We start from the raw sequence: 12,117 nt of genomic DNA, 5'->3' as shown, positions 1-12,117 counted from the left end.
CTCAGTCTCTTTTACAAAGACAGCAATACAAACACTCCATAGAAATAAAGAGTAGGGAGAAATGATGCATGCAGACTCCACAGACGACCAACATCCAAGCAACTCTCTCCAAAAGTATGGATGACCATTCTGAGGAGAAGTAAATGTGAAGCAGTGTCAGAAATGACACTCAATTTGTCACCACAAAGTCAATCAGCCCTTCCAGATTTCTCACAGGCATTGTATACAGACTCCCCAGAAAAAATTGCAGTGAAATTGTGGAAGCAGCTCAGTTGCTACTCTGCGGCCTAAAGAAAAATGATTTCATTTGCCAGACACCCAGAAAAATCACCCACGCATACCAGCATGCTCTGTTTGCATGTAATCAGAGTACACTGAAGAAGCTACAAACTTATATTTAGGCATCACTAAGGAAAACTAGTTATGGAGGGAATAGAAGCATGCAGACAGTTTGATGTAGGGAAAATGTACCCAGAGTACATGCCAAAATCGGCTAAATTTATTTAAAGGTAATTTGCAAAAGACTTCAGGAAAGAATAATCACGAATTATCTTTTATACACTCATCTAGCTCCTCCACTGCTTTGACTGCCTGTCTAAATTGAATCAGATTCTATGGTTTGCCCTAATGAATTAAAGAACAATCAGCTACCACTAGCTGCAATCCCACATTCCACGCTCCATGCCATTTCTGCTATGGCTGGAAATGAGTATACTACAGTCCTCCATGCATGTCGTCGGTAGATCTGAATCTTGAACAGGGTTTTCACAAGCTCTCCTCTTAATCTGATCTGTTTCAACAACAAACAACAAACATCAAAGAGGGGAAAATTTCACATGCAAAGGTGACATCCTGATCTCATTATAGTCAGTTGCAAAAGTCCTCAAAGACAAGTAAAATCTTTGACCTCTTCAATCAAGGTCCTAATACTGTTAATATTAGTGTCATCCTCAGGAAATTTTTAGAAGATGTCATCTCCTATCACCTCCTTTTGAAATCTGCATTTTCTTCATAATCTGGATCAGTATAAATGGCATGCATTAGCACAAGGAAGAAGAATGCTTGGTCAGCTCTCCGAAGTCCTAAAAGAAGTCTCATCACATTAATAGGCTGCTACTGATCCACTAAACTGGATGTGGATACTATATTATATGTATCTTACTAAAATGTTACAAAACCTGGGGTTACACATCCATTAATTACATTAAATCACTTTGCACTAGTTTCTCAAGAAAGCCTCTTGAGAAAAGAATCCATTTACAGTAATTTCACGATTATAAGCCACACAATTGTGACTAAAATTTTGGTCTGAACCCAAAGTGCGACTTATAATCAGTGAGGCTTATATATGGACAAAGAACAAAAAGTTGCTGTTTTACTTTGGAGAACAGGTGTCTGCTGAGAAAGGCAGGAGCCTCTCTTTGAAATGGAGAATGTAAACCCCTTCCCTTCAAATTATTATAATTTTGAAATCAAGGGGCTTTCACGCAAAAATATGGGAATTAGGAATAACAGTTCTTTTCTAGGGAAATTAAAATAGAAATACAGTACTACAAAGAAACAAACTCCAAACCCTGAAAAAGTCAGAGTACAACCTGACACCCAGGTTGTTGGTAGCAGTCCCATTAAATGATGGCTGCATCCTCCTGCAGTGACAGATGTGATTCAGTTGGAGCAGTGCTCCTGTAGAAGGTGCAGTTTCCCTCCGGAGGTCCAGTGGTGATGCAGAGAAATCCAGTTTTCCTCTGGAGTCCAGTGGAGAAAGGGCTCCCTTAGTGTCCCAAAACCTCTGTTTTTATCTTGGTAAGAAATGTTGGGCTCTTCCCCCTGGTTGGAGCAACTTTTAATGGGATGAAGTAATTTTATCAGTCACACAGTGGGACTCAATGGGCCATTAGCAGAAAATTACTCTCTGGAGGAAGGATGGGTTGTGAAAAGATAAAGAACAATGCCCCACCTGGTTTCAATGGATGACCCATTAGCAGAATATCTCCCATGGAGAAAAGGATCACTGCCCCTGCCCTCAACAGATAATGATAGAATAGATACCTTTTATCACGCTCTGTATTGTAATGTGCGGCTTATAATCAGGTGCAGCTTATGTATGGACAAAGAATGAAAAGTTGTTGGCACCTGGAAGTGCATCTTATAATTGCTGCAGCTTATAATCATGAAATTACTGTACTAACTTCACTTTCAATTTAAAAGGAAGCCTTGAACTATTGTTTCAACTGTTCAAAATATAATGGTATTTAACTACATTTTCATAACACAATTTCTTTTTTTTTTTTTTTTTTGGAGGGGGGTGAAAACATGTAGCCAGATGGAGTGGAAGACAAGGTGTATGTGATGGCATAGATAAATATAAACACTTCACAGTCTTCCAGGAGACTCTGAGTAAGTAACCTGGATATATTGGGAGCAGTTGAATATTCTCTTAGGTGGTTTCTTCATTCACAGTCTTCATAAGAGACTAATATGTTTGAAATAGGAGAGCTAGTACCCCTAAAAGATTTTACTCATCTTTTCTTTGTTACACTCTGCTCACAGTACTTGGTGTTCTGTGCAGACTGTCCACCTTCAGGCATAGAATGTGCACATGCAAGAGGAAGGAACTGCAAGGGTGGTACTACAGTGGGTACCCATAAATTACACCTACAAATGTCATTTACAAATGAAAATACCTTTCTCTGATTTGTGCCTTGGTTTGGAGTCCCCCCTGAACTATCCATTTAGGCTTTGGTCCTGATTGCCACAGGATTGCATTTTGACTATGTCTTTGCTCGTGGATGAGATTCAGCTTCAGTCCTCTGCTGCTTCCTATTGCTCTGATTTTTATGGAAGGAAAACTGAGTACACTGAGGCCAAAAAGAATCCTATGGCAACCTCCATCTAAATCCCTGGTACTGATTATGGTTTCAACTCCAAATGCAATATCAAAATTCTGCTTAACTAATAGTATGACTTATTAGTCATTGTTGATGGTATTGACTGCCAAAAGGGGTAGCACAAAAGATAGGAATGGCAACTGTATATATTTTATATTGCCCACACATTCCTATAATTTTAACCTATATATGGACAACTGAAGAGCTACCTATCTACGAAACAAGTAAAATATGAATAATTTACACATTTTATGCACCAAATAGTTACTACGCGCATGCTGCTTATTTCCCATTTCAAACTAGGTTAAATTTTTTCCATTGGAAATCTTACATTCATGCCTGCAGTTCACCCAGCTCTTGTCAAAGCAAGGTTTAGGTCAATAGTTAGGTACCCTGGAGACTTAATGTTAACTGTCAAAAACTTGAATAATCAGAATTTTGTATAATTAAATGCCCAGACATACAGAAAATCGGTGTCATATAATTTTCTTCATATCCTTCTATAAAGGAGATATAATCATGTACATAGTGTTTTAAAATAAAATTCCAACATCACAATACTTTTGTACTCTAAAATAATGATTCAAGAACTTTCCTGAGAAGAAATACCAAATTAGCTTTGTTTTCATGTAAGCAATACCAAATTCTTAAAAGCATACACTTGAATTAATTTTATGGTTACAAGACAGTAAAATTCTGCCTAATTTTTCATTCTTGGTTTGTCAGAATTTGGTGCTATTTACTATTTGGTAGATTCACCAACACGAAGTTTAATGTTTGCACTTTACTCAAGCACTGGACCTTATCTGGAATATTGATTCCAGTCTTGGTGGTCCAAATAACTGAATGAAGCTTCCTCCAGAGTCTGTCAAAGTAGGAAAGGGCTGGAGGACTAGCCCTATTAAAAGCTGAGAGAGCTTTTGGACCTGCTCATCCTGAAGATGAGGCAGACTTAGCAGGGACCTAACACCTAAGAGGAGCTTTACCAAAAAGATGGAGCCAGGGTATTCATAGGCATGCATGGCACAAAAATGTGAGAAAATACTCATGAATTGAAACTGGGAGGTTATGACTCAACACAATAAAAAAATGCTATCGGGATAACTAAGTATTGGGTATGATTGCTCCAAGAAGTTGTGGAATCACTTTCCTTGGAGTTTTTCCAGGCAGAGTTGAACAAACCCCTAAACAACATGGTCTAAATTCTGTTTCAACTCTATTTTGACCAACAAGTCCCCTCCAACTTCTTTAGTGTGATTTAGTGTAAACATAAGCATTACAAAAAGTAACAGGAAATTAAACTTTCAGATTGAGTTTAGGACACATCACTGAAGCTTTTTTAAAAAGGAGGTGGAGTATTACCACCCTTGGACAACACAATAAAGAGATTTCTGTGGGGCACAGACTATTATTCTGATCACATTTACTGGAAAAATCTAAATTCAGACTGAAGAGGATACAGAGAAGGACACAGAGTTATCTGGTGAAATAGAGATATTCTCACATATCTCTACATCACATATCACAAACCAGAAAAGTAAATTCAGACTGACTAAACAAATACTCAGCAGATGTATAATTTCTCTTTGACCAAGAAGTAAAAAGAGGAAAGTTATCAGATAATTTCTATTTACATAGGTATAAATTGACCATGTACCAATCTATTTGCACACTTAGCTAAACTTCTCATTACAAGTATATAAACATCTCTATGTCCCTTCCTGATTTACTTGCAGAATTTATAGCCAGTGACAAGCATCAAAGCCAACAATAAAAGTTTCTTTAGGGGAAAAAGAAGGCAAGGGGAGAGATAAAAAAAACATTTTAAAAGGGGAAAGGTAACTGGAAAAGCAAAAGGAGAAAATGAAAAGGGGAAAGGGAAAGCTCCAGTGGCGAGTCAAGAAAAGAACTGCCATGGTTTCCCCATTAAGCATCCTCTCCCAGGTGCTCTCTCCAGTGTATCAGGTGATGTACCATACTACTTTTCCCACAGAAACCACATAAATTTCCCCATCATCTGTTCAAATTCCCTAGTGTCTGTCCTGCCTTATGATGCCGTTAGCCCCAAATCAAGTAGTCTTTGATCAGAGGCTGGTGTTGCAAACTAACTGTCTGTTAAATTTTACATAAATTGTTGGAAAAATACTTGTCTACTAAATACTAAACTACATTTAGTTCCTAATACAAACTAAAAGCTGCAAAAAACAGTGCAAGAAAAGGCTGGTGAAAGGGTTTGACTCTTACAGCAGTGTCAATCACCTCCCTGGCATAACAGCAGTAGCACAGCATGGAGGCACAAGGCCATGGGAATAACAGTATGTGACCAAGAGTATGAGGATAGGAAGGCAAACACTGCCCTAGAAGCTTTCCTGAAAGGTGACAGAGCTGGAATGGAGAGGCAGCTGCAAATGGAAGATCCTTGGCACTGCAAAAGGTTGAGGCACCCAAGGCACTGTGCAGCACCGCTTCCTTCATGAGTAAGTTCAGGCTTAAGTCTTCACATATCTGGTATGTACACAAGATCAGCATCCTTCAGGGCTGCCAATTTCTCTTGTGCACTGGACCTTTTCAAAATACTCTTTTAGACCAGGTCTTCACCTCTCCTGCAGGTTAAAAGAGCATGGAAACCAAAGCTGAGTTCAGTGAACATGACAGTAGAGGCTCATGAATGCTTGGACTAAACCAGAAAACCAGACTCAACTCTGAATAAATCCCCAAGAGTGACAGTCATCCATTCTAGAGAAGGAGAACTCTATCTCGAACAGAAATGAACTAAAAGACGGAGCATCTCAGAGCAAAATCAAATTAAGAGATATAGAATCCATCACCTTCAACTCCAAAACTGAGGAACAAGGGGCAAACAAAAGTCATACTGTAAGGAGTCATCTTACCGGCACTTCTGAGCTGTCTTCACTGAAAAGCATTTCATTTTCTTTAACAAAAACAGTTTACAGTTATGCAACAGATTTAAAACAAACTATCCTGATAATTGCTACATATCATAAACAAACTTCAACAATCATGATTTGTGAATGACCAATGTTAGCATTACATTGAAAAATATCATTAACAATAAATTACTGGAAAATAAGAACAAATATTTGCTTCCTATTAACTTTCCATCTCATAATCAACATCATACCTTGAATTAATGCTAATTAATTCAAGTACACATCTGCTTGAAGGTTGTGTAGCAAAACTTTTCAATCACTTTTCCCCATAAAGGAATGTTTAAATTGCATATCACCTTGTCCACCTTGACTGGGTAAGAATGCATAAACAGCAAAATCTAAACTAAAGACCTGTTCAGAATCCAGCCTTTTCCCCAGATGCCCAACAGCTAATGCATAAGGAAAAGTGAGGAAGTGCAATGGAACTGTGTGAATGGCACCTTCTTGGAATACTCTGAAACCTCCAGAATATTTGCTGGTTAGGGACATTCTGATTCAGAAGTATTATATCTCTGTTTTCTAGCCTTTGAGATGTTTGTGGTTTTTAATCTAGGAATTTGTCCAAATCTTTTTTTGAACTCATGTTAACTTTTTGCATTGACAAACTTCTTTGGCAGAAAGTTATACAACTACATATTGTACAAAAACAGAGAAGTATAGAGAAGTGTGGCTATCTCATCACAGGAAAGGTCTAAGCTGGCCTCAAAGTATTGAAACATTAGTTTTGAGCAGTAGTTAAGCACTATTTCACAGTAATTTTTTAGCTGCTTGAAGATTAAGCTATAGATTAGAAGCACAAATAAACTTTGTACAGTAATTTCACGAATACAAGCCGCACCAATTTGACCAAAATTTTGGTGGAAACCCGGAAGTGCGGCTAATATTCCGGGGCGGATAATCTATTAACAAAATTCTAAAAGCTGCCAACACGGAAGTGAGAGCCCGCGGCAGCCCCAAGCCAAGCTGGAGCCCGGCCGGCCCCGGCAGAGGTGGGAAAGCCTGGCAGAGGCGGGGCCAGCAGTGTGGGGGTGGGCGGCAGAGCCTGAGCCAGCAGGGCGGGGCAGGGAGGGCGGCAGAGCCTGAGCCAGCAGGGCGGGGGAGCCCGGGAGAACTGGGGCTAGCAGTGCAGGGGAGCATGGCAGAAGCAGGAAGGCCGGCGGGTGGGGCTGCCTGGCAGCGGGGGAAGCCCAGCAGAATCGGGGCCAGCAGCGTGGGGGAGCCCGGCGGTGCGGGGGCCTGCAGTGCCGGCCAGGGCGAGGAAACGCGGCGGCGGTGCAGACGGGAGGGGGCGGCCGGCGAGCCTGGTGGCGGCGGCGGCAGCCCTGCCGGCGGGGCGAGCGAAAGCGGCGCTCGCGAAAGCGCCGCTCGGGAAAGCGCCGCCGCTCGCGAAAGCGCCGCCGCTCGCAAAAGCGCCACCGCGAGCGAAAGCGCCGTGAGCGAAAGCGCCGCCGCTCGCGAAAGCGCCGCCGCTCGTGAAAGCGGCGCGGGGCGGGCGCGGCGCGGGGCGGGCGCGGCGCTCGCGAGGCGCGGGGCGAGCGAAAGCGGCAGCGGGGCGAGCGAAAGCGGCAGCGGGGCGGGCGGCGAGCCCGGCGGCGGCAGCCCTGCCAGCCGGGCGAGCGAACGCGGCAGCGGGGCGGTGCTGACGGGAGAGGGGGGCCAGCGAGCCCGGCGGCGCCGGCAGCACCACCCGGCCAGCCCCGCCGAGCCGTGGCGCTGAGCTGGGCCACCCGGCCCCGTCGGCAACCATGAGCGGGCCGAGCCTGCCTGGCCCCGCCCCGAGCCAGTAAAGCCCGCTATGCCGTGATCCTGTTACTAATTGGCCAATTTGTGAAAGCTGCGCACGGATTCTCGCGACGAACGAAAGTGCGGCTAATATTCGGGGTGCGGCTTATCTATTGACAAAGACAGCAACATTGTCGAGGCACCAGGGGTGCGGCTTATAATCCGTGCGGCTTGTATTCGTGAAACTACTGTAATTTATTATTAAAGTTGTAACAATAAATTCAACATTAGTGCAGTCTTACCCAGCATGCACTGATGTTCACAACATAATGCATTCATTACAATTAAGTTACATAAAAAAATATGTGGTCACGGATGATCATCCTGATTTAAAAACTCAAAACCAAAAGGAGAAAATGAAAGGTGATTTCATCAAGTAATGTTAGCTCTAAAATGCCTTACTCATCTATCAGTTTCAACAAACAATATAACCTTAAGTGATTCAGCAATGCAACATTCTCTGCCTATTTATCTGGAAATCATTACTGAAGCCTTGAAGCATGACAAACACATTTTATCATAGAATAGTCTAATGTTCTGTCTTTACACAGGAGCTATCTTTCATTTAACTCAACAGATGTAATATGTACCTTCTACTTAATTGCAGCAGCTTAAAGAACAGTTCCTTACTTTTGAGGAGACTGGACAACTCTGATGAATACTCATTCCTTTAATTTGAATTTATGTGGAAAGTTCATGTAAACAGCATGCTTATAGGACACAGAATTACAATCCTCAACAATTCTGGCTCAGAACACTTGTAAAAGGGAAAAAGCCTCACTAAGCTCTTTCAGCTAAATGTTTCAGCTATGAGTAGATGCAAGCTACAAGTACTTTCTACTGCAGTTTGAACACACATATCCTAAGAAGCTTTAAATTAGCTAGTCTGAATACTGATGAATATAAAACAAGAGTACACACACTCTGGTAAATATCTGTTTCATTTACCAATTTGGAGATGATTAGACTACATCCCAACTCTTTTGTCATTTTTCATTGGTTATGGTTATTCATTCACAACAGGATTTGATTACTTTCAAAGCTACATTTCACCTACTAAGGATGAGTTGAATACTAAGAAACTACCACAACTACATTTAGATACCATCAGTATTCATGGTAAATCATACCAGGATTCATTTAATTTTCAGGACAGGTAAACTTAAACTTGATACATAATTTCAGCATGCAACTTCTATGGGGCTATTTCAGGCAGCGAGGTGAAGAACTGAAAATTATTTTCCACTTCACATGCTTTTTACAAAGTATATCATTTTTACAACGATTTCTTTTCAATGTTATTTTTATCAAGAAATTAGAAAATACATATGTCACTTAATCATAGTATTACTTTTTTCACAGAAATAAATTCTAATAGGAACAACTACTCTAAATGAAGCATGTACTGACTTCCAGCAGTAAAGACACTACTTTGTTTTTGTTCTTAAACTGCTCTGGGAGCAAGAAGATGCTGGTGAACTGAAGATACACAGCAGCTTACAAAGTAATGCTCCCATTTAGTCGTGTAGACCAAGCTTTGTTTGTGGCAAAGCAATTTAATGGAAAACCAAACACTACTGTTTTCAAAACTAATATTTTAAAGTCAGATTCAAAACATCTGGGTGTATTACAAATTCACATAGACTTACAGAAGAATCTGACACTGAGACCAGTGCTCTGAGTAGGCTTAACTACCGTGCTGTGCTTGCATCAAGCTGGTCACCAAGAAGTATAATAGCATGTTTTTCTCTTTTTCTGGAATTCTGAACTGACAATGAGATTTTTGTTAAAAAGACAGCCATTTCAATATTTATATGAAGAAACTGGCACCATAAACATGACTGACTGCAGCTTTTCTCTGGAGTCATGACATGTTTATTCCCAATGTTTTGGATCACATCTTTGCCATGACAATGAGAAAGAGGTTTTAAAATAGTATATTATTTGCATCATTTATGGTAGAAAGTTCTGTACAATTGGGACATAGCTATTTTACACAAATAACAATGCAACTTAAGTGTATGGAGGGATGGAATTCACTTCCTAGACTGCTCTGGTGTTATGACAGAGAACAAGCTGGCATCTCTTTCTGTACATAGTAGGTGCTCCTGGTACAAAACATATATGAGCTGGGGCCACTGATTCAGAAATGTATTGGACATGAGAGAAAATTTAGAGACACTCAGCAGCAAGAGAACTTCAAAAGATACAGGGATGCTCTTGAGGAGCTAGGTGTGTGGAGAGAGAAGATGGGAGTAGGACAAGACACTTGAGTAGGACAGGACATTTGAAAATCCTTAATGTGAAATAGCTTCCTTTTTTTGCTCATGAGTTCTCATCACAGCTACAGGCCTTTGTGAGCTTGCAAATTAAATCCTGAATAACTGTCACAAAACTACTCTCCTGTCACAGAAAACAAAATGTCAAGGAACTTAAGATGACAGTGTTGAAAGACAAATGTTTAAAATTCCTCGGTTTCTGTGTCAGCACTTGTTCTGTGCTGTTTATAACAGAGAATCTCAACAGCTTTTGCATCAAAAAAGCACATTCATGCATTTTCATATGTCAAAAGGTCTCCACAATTCACCTCACTACTTCATTTTCAAAGATCAGCTTGTTTTAAATATTTGTCTATACTTAAATTGTCATGTTGTTTAACAGTGGGTTAGATCTCTTCAGAGCACTTACAAATATAAACTGCTGTGAGCTCGGGGTAGATATTCAAAGATGAATATGCATTTTGTGCATTACGAGTAATATCTGCTTTTTTCTGTAAGAGCGATAAGCATGAATGATCACTGATTGCTATTACGTTCCATTTCATACCAAAACTCAGACATTTTAGATGAGTCAAAACAACTGTACCTTTGCTGGAAACTACCTTCCTCATGCCCTTGCGCTGCCAACCGGGAAGCTGCCGGCCGGCATGCACACACCTCTTGGCCACCGTAAATACAATTATACAAAATTCTGGGCACCCAACCGGCACGGGACCGGGACGGAACGGAACGGGACGGGACGGGACGGGACGGGATGGGACGGAACGGGACAGGACGGGATGAGACGGGACGGGATGCACCCGCCCTCCGGTGCCCCCTGCTCCGGGCAGTCCGCCCGGGCGGGCGCACCCCGGCGTCTCCCACCTGTTCGGCCCCCACGGGGCAGCTCCCCCGGCTCCCTGCGGAGCTCCGCGGTCCCAGCAGCCGCTCTCCGGCCGGCACCGCAGGATGCGGGGGATCCCCCGGAGACAGGAACGCAGAACCCGCCCGGCAGGGCAAGCGCTCGGGGAACTGCTGTTCCACTCACGCTCCCGCCAAGTAAAACTTGCCAGGGGCGGCTGTATCCTCCCTCCCCCGCCACCTTGCCACCCCTTACGCGGCGCAACTTCCCGAAACCTTCCCGAAGGTCCCAAAAATACCGCCCCGGCAGGTCGAGGACAACGTCCGGCTGGCGGGACCGGCCGGCCCCGCACTCGCTGCCCGCCGCAGCCGGGCGGGGCGAGCGGAGGGGCAGCCGGCCGGTGCCACTCACCTTATCTCTTACCTCCGCCTTATCTCTTCGCTCGCGGGCTGCAACTTCCAGCGTTTCCCCCCACTGCCATCTTCCACCGGAGCGACGGGGGAAGGAGCGGCGCGGCGAGGCGAGGAAAAGTTGCGGCGGCGGCGGCGATTAGGTGGCGATTAGGTGGCGATAAGGTGGCGATTAGGTGGCCATCGCGCCGGCGGGGCTAGCCTGTGCCGTGCGCGGCGGGCGGGCGGGGCGGCGGCGGCGGCAGCTGGCGCGGGGCTGCGCGCTGCGATCGCCGCCCGTGGCGACGCGGGGAGGATTTGCTAAAAATAGCGGCTGGCTCGGCTCGGCGCGGCGCGGGGGGAGGCGGGGAGCGGCCGGGCTGCGGCGCTCCCCGGCGCGGCCGCTGGGGGCCGGGCGGGCCGGGGCTCGCAGCTGCGCCGCGGGGACAGCGCCGGGCGGGCACAGCGCACAGAGCGCCCCGGGCAGCTCCGAGCCCCGCGGCTGCGGCTGCCGGGCCCCCGAGCACGGCTGGCGGGAGAGCCCTGGGTTATCCCGCAGCACCCTTCCCGCTGGTGGCCGCTGTCAGCCCTCGGGAGAGGGGACACACCTGCCTGCCCTGCCCTGCCCGCCGGGGGACGGCGGTGAGCAGCGGGGCCGGAGGGATGGAGCGAGCACACCCGTCCGGGATGGCACCCGAGCTGCTCCTCCGGGTCCCGGCTTCACCACAGGGAGAAAGGAGGTGTCACAGACTGTGTGGTCCTGCGTGCTGTGTGCCTCTGTTCCCTTGCGCTATCACAGCCCGGGATGATTGCACGTTTCTCTAGTGCTGCTTTCCTTATCAGTCTCAGTATCTCTTGGTATCTTCATCTAGAGGATGCCCACCTTTCTGAATGCACTCTTTGGTAACGATCAAGAGTCTCCAGAATTCTCTTTTCCTAATACAGTTTTATACAGCATATAAAGCACTTAAGTCAGTGGAATCTGTC

The 12,117-nt window shown here is 44.5% G+C and overlaps 1 protein-coding gene across 3 annotated transcripts in view; it reads right to left on the bottom strand.

The window, feature by feature from the left end:
* HDAC9 (histone deacetylase 9) overlaps window positions 1-11,323 on the bottom strand; it is a 462,497-nt gene extending 451,174 nt beyond the window's left edge. For 2 of the 3 annotated variants that reach the window (XM_033083067.2, XM_033083095.2), the window contains exon 1: window positions 11,165-11,323. The gene's annotated coding sequence lies outside the window, so the exon portion shown is untranslated. Of the gene's footprint in view, window positions 1-11,152 lie in introns of all 3 variants that reach the window. The other variant, XM_033083076.2, reaches the window with a different exon arrangement.
* Between the last annotated feature and the right edge of the window lie 794 nt (window positions 11,324-12,117).

This window comes from Catharus ustulatus, chromosome 1, assembly GCF_009819885.2.
Source record: "Catharus ustulatus isolate bCatUst1 chromosome 1, bCatUst1.pri.v2, whole genome shotgun sequence".
NCBI classification, from domain to species: Eukaryota; Metazoa; Chordata; class Aves; order Passeriformes; family Turdidae; genus Catharus; species Catharus ustulatus.
This window is presented reverse-complemented; position numbering and strand designations above follow the sequence as displayed.